Source organism: Muscardinus avellanarius, assembly GCF_963383645.1.
Source record: "Muscardinus avellanarius genome assembly, chromosome: 6".
Classification (NCBI taxonomy): domain Eukaryota; kingdom Metazoa; phylum Chordata; class Mammalia; order Rodentia; family Gliridae; genus Muscardinus; species Muscardinus avellanarius.
The window spans coordinates 36215989-36219981 of record NC_137791.1 but is presented as its reverse complement, the minus strand read 5'-3'; the positions used below and the strand labels follow the sequence as shown (position 1 = coordinate 36219981).

Sequence of the window (3993 nt, the reverse complement as noted above, 5' to 3'; positions counted from 1 at the left end):
TTTTAGAAATCATAAAACGTTTCTTACAAAAGAGCATTACATTCTGCACACTGCTCTGAACCGATACCAGGGACATGTGGACTACTGTTACTTTCCTCCCTGTTCCACCCCCAAAATGTTTACAGTGACCACAAAGCAAGGTGCTCACAATAATTACATGGGGGGAATTATTTTTAACCACCAACAATGAACAAAAAATAGAATTCACTCACTCTGCTGCTGTTTCAAAATTTCAATGTTAGTTTTTGCACGCCCTCCCCCCCCAACCCTGTTTGTAAGGAACTAAAACATTACATCTGGTGAACAGCAAAGATTTCACTACACCTCAAATGCAGAACACCTATGAAGCAGAGGAATGTTGGCTTTATAAACAGAAGCAGATTTAAAAAAAAAAAAAGATGCAGGACTCCTTCAGTTCTTCACTAGTGTTAGAAAAACTTTCCAGAATACTGCTTCACACTATAAAAAAGAAAAAAAATATCTTGCATTAGAATCCTTCAACATCTGCATACTGCTTCACACTGTTCTGCAGCAAATACTGTGCATTCTGTATCTGGTCCTGTGTTCCTGTAATGGTAATGATCCGATCTTCGGATCCTTCTAAAGGCTCATCAATTTTGATCGATGCTCCCAACTCATGACAGATTTGCTTAATCCTTTGACCACCTTTGCCAATAATAGATCCAGCCAAATCTTTGGGAATAGTTACTTGTGTAGTGATAATAGGTCCACCAAGATCACCATATGATCCACAACCCCCTGCATAGGAATGATCATATCCAGAGCCACCCTGTGGTTCATAAGCCATCTGCCATTCTGATGGGTTCCATGTATCTATTGCAGAATCCCAAGTTTCATCAGCACTGAAACCAACCATGCCATCATAGCGGTCTCCAGGTCTCCCTCTTCTGTCATATGCCATCAGATCTCCCCCTCTGGGTGGTGGTGGTGGAGGAAGAGGGAGATTCCGAGCTCGGCTACCACCCCGGCCACCTCAACCAGGAGGAGGTGGCGGTGGTCCTCGACGAGGGCTCATGTCATCATAATCTCTTCTAGAGGGAGGCATGGGACGCCCACCCCAACCAGGAGGCATTCTGTCAAAGCCACCTCGTCCCCGCATGGGGAATCCCACAGGACGTCCACAGCGCTCATCAAACATTATTGTAAAACCACCATAATCATACGTCTCATCATAAAAATTAGGATCGTAAGGCTGTGCCCGTCCTTTGATGGGAGACTCAGATATAAGATCAAGGATGATCTTTATGCACTCTACCACTCTGTCAGGCTTTCCTCCAATAAGAACAACTCTGTCAGTGGAATGAGGACAGCATTCCTGGAAAAGCTTGATTGTTGTCTGAGTGTTCTCTCGAAGTTCTTTGATTTTAGCACCTTTGACCCCAATAATTCCTCCTGACAGACTCTGATGAATCAACAGTCTTAACTCACAATCAAAGTCGCTTCCTTTAAAGTGTTGGTAATTTAAGTATTCCACAGCATCAGATTCGAGCGGGAGCTGGCTGGTTGCAGTGGGTGATGGCGACTGCAGGCCCTCCTCCAAGGTAGGGATGGTTTTATTCAGAATTTCTCCAATAGTTTCAATATCAGCACTGATACTCAATATGCGCTCGGGGCCACTGCTGTCTGGGACTGAAACACTGGCATTGTAGTCTGTACGAAGAGCCTTAATATTCTTGCCTCCTTTCCCAATCACTGCCCCAGCATTCTTGCTCTGAAGCAGAATGCGTAATTCAACCATCTCATCAGTGTTTCTAGATCTTTTAAATGCTTGCTTCTTTTCCATATCTTCTGCAGGGCGCTTACCAAATTCACCATTGGTTTCAGTGTTGGGGAAGGTTTCCTCTGGCTGTTCAGTTTCCATTTTCTTGTATTAAATGGACACACCAATCGCACGAGCCGCCGTCCGCCGCGCCACGCTGCCTCATACCCTTATTTATTTATTTTTAATTTTTATTGGTGCATTATATTCATACATCATATTGGGGTAAAAACGTGTGTACAGACATGTACACATCACTGATTTAACCCCTACCCAATTCCCAGCTCATTCCCTCCCCATCCCTCTTTCCCTTGCTTGGCTTAGTGGTTGATTTCGATATGTTTAACTACATTGTATGTTTTAGAGATTTTCCCCTCCCCCCTCATTTCTCCTCCTTTAGGTTGCCTTGTTTGCTCCTCTATAGGATTTCCTTTTTCATCTAGAGTTCCTCCTGTGACCCATGTCTCCCTAACTCTCACATATTAGGAAAAACATCTGATTTCTTATTTTTTGTGACTGATTAATCTCACTTTGCATAATGTCCTCCAGTTCTATCCATTTTCCTGAAAATTATGTAATTGAGGTTTTTTTTTTTTGATGGCAGAGTAAAATTCCATTGTGTACATATGCCACAGTTTTGTAATCCATTCATCTGTTGATGGACATCTTGTCATACATTTTAGTGGGGTACACTATGTTAGAGGCATCCACACTCATTTATCTATTCTCCAATTTCTACCCCATTTCTTCTTCTCACCCCCTTATGTTTGGCTTAGTGATTAATTTTGATATATTTATGAGTGTACACCATATATATTAGAAAATTTTCCTCTCCCTCCTTTCAAATCTTCCTCAGTTAGGTCACCTTATTTGCTCAACACTTTTTTTATTTCTTTATTTTTGTAGCATTCCTCCTATGACCCCTTTTTATCCCTAGGTTCTGCATATTTGGGAGAGCAACATATATTAGGTTTCATTCCATTCTTCTGAAAATAATCTTTACGGTTTTCCAAAGTGATTATGCTAAGTGAGATTAGTCAACCACAAAAAGTGAAAAATCAGATGATCTTTCTAAAATGTGGAAGATAGGGAAAAAAAGAGTCACAGAAGAAACTCTACACGAAGAATGAGAAAACATAAATGAGCAAATAAGGTGACCTAACTGAAAGGATAAGTAGGTAAGTGGAGAAAATTTCCTAATGCACATGATGTACATTCATAAATATATCAAAGTTAATCAGTAAGCCAAACATGGGAAGAAAGAAGGGGGAGGGAATGGGGTATAAATTGGGAAAGAGCTAAATAAGTGATGTATGCATGTATGCCGGTACTAAATATGTACCCCATTAAAATATATAACTACAATAAACTAATTAAAACATTTTTAAAAGAATAGTCCTAGACTTGTAATCCCTGAGCTTGGGAGGCAGGGACAGGAGGATCATGCAGGTTTGAAGCCAGCCAAGCTGGCTTACGAGACCCTGTTTCCAAATAAAAAGTATAAAATAGGTCTGGCAGTGTAGCTCTGAGGTAGAAGGGTTTCCAGGAACCCCAGTACCACCAAAAAAAAAAAAAAAAAAAAGAATTATCTTATAAAAGACTACAAATGATTATGATTAATGTATTCGATACCAATGAATATCAATCTAATGTTTTATTAGAAAACAATTATAGATACTTTATTTATTTTGGTGGTACTGGGGTTCCTGGAAACCCTTCTACCTCTGGGCTATACTCCCAGACCTATTTTATACTTTTTTATTTGGAAACAGGGTCTCTTAAGCCATCGTGGCTGGCTTCGAACCTGAGCGATCCTCCTGTCTCTGCCTCCCAAGCACAAAGATTACAAGCGTGCACCACCACGCCCGGCAATTATAGATACCTTTTGATTACCTCTTCTTATATCCAAGTCCAAATACCTTTCATTGCCACAAATATAAAATATATTATGCTTTTAGTAAATATGCCTATATTTAATTTGTTTTCTAAACTAATATTTATGCAAGTGTATGAGAAATTTTGCACACATATGTAAATTTAAAATTTTAACATTTCTTTCACATGATAAATGCATAATATTTAAATAAAAGTGAAAGATCTAATGTAAATATAAGGTGACTCTTTTTTATGGATGAGAGAAAAACATAATAGCTATTTATGATATTCAAAGGAATAGCTGAGTATTCATATCCATTTGTGTAGTTTGTGGATCA

The 3993-nt window shown here is 39.4% G+C and overlaps 1 pseudogene across 1 annotated transcript; it reads right to left on the bottom strand.

Annotated features, from left to right (window-relative positions):
* Window positions 1–487: 487 nt before the first annotated feature.
* Window positions 488–1882, bottom strand: LOC308264335 (heterogeneous nuclear ribonucleoprotein K-like; annotated as a pseudogene). The gene has a single exon. The product of its transcript is annotated as a heterogeneous nuclear ribonucleoprotein K-like (transcript).
* Window positions 1883–3993: the final 2111 nt, after the last annotated feature.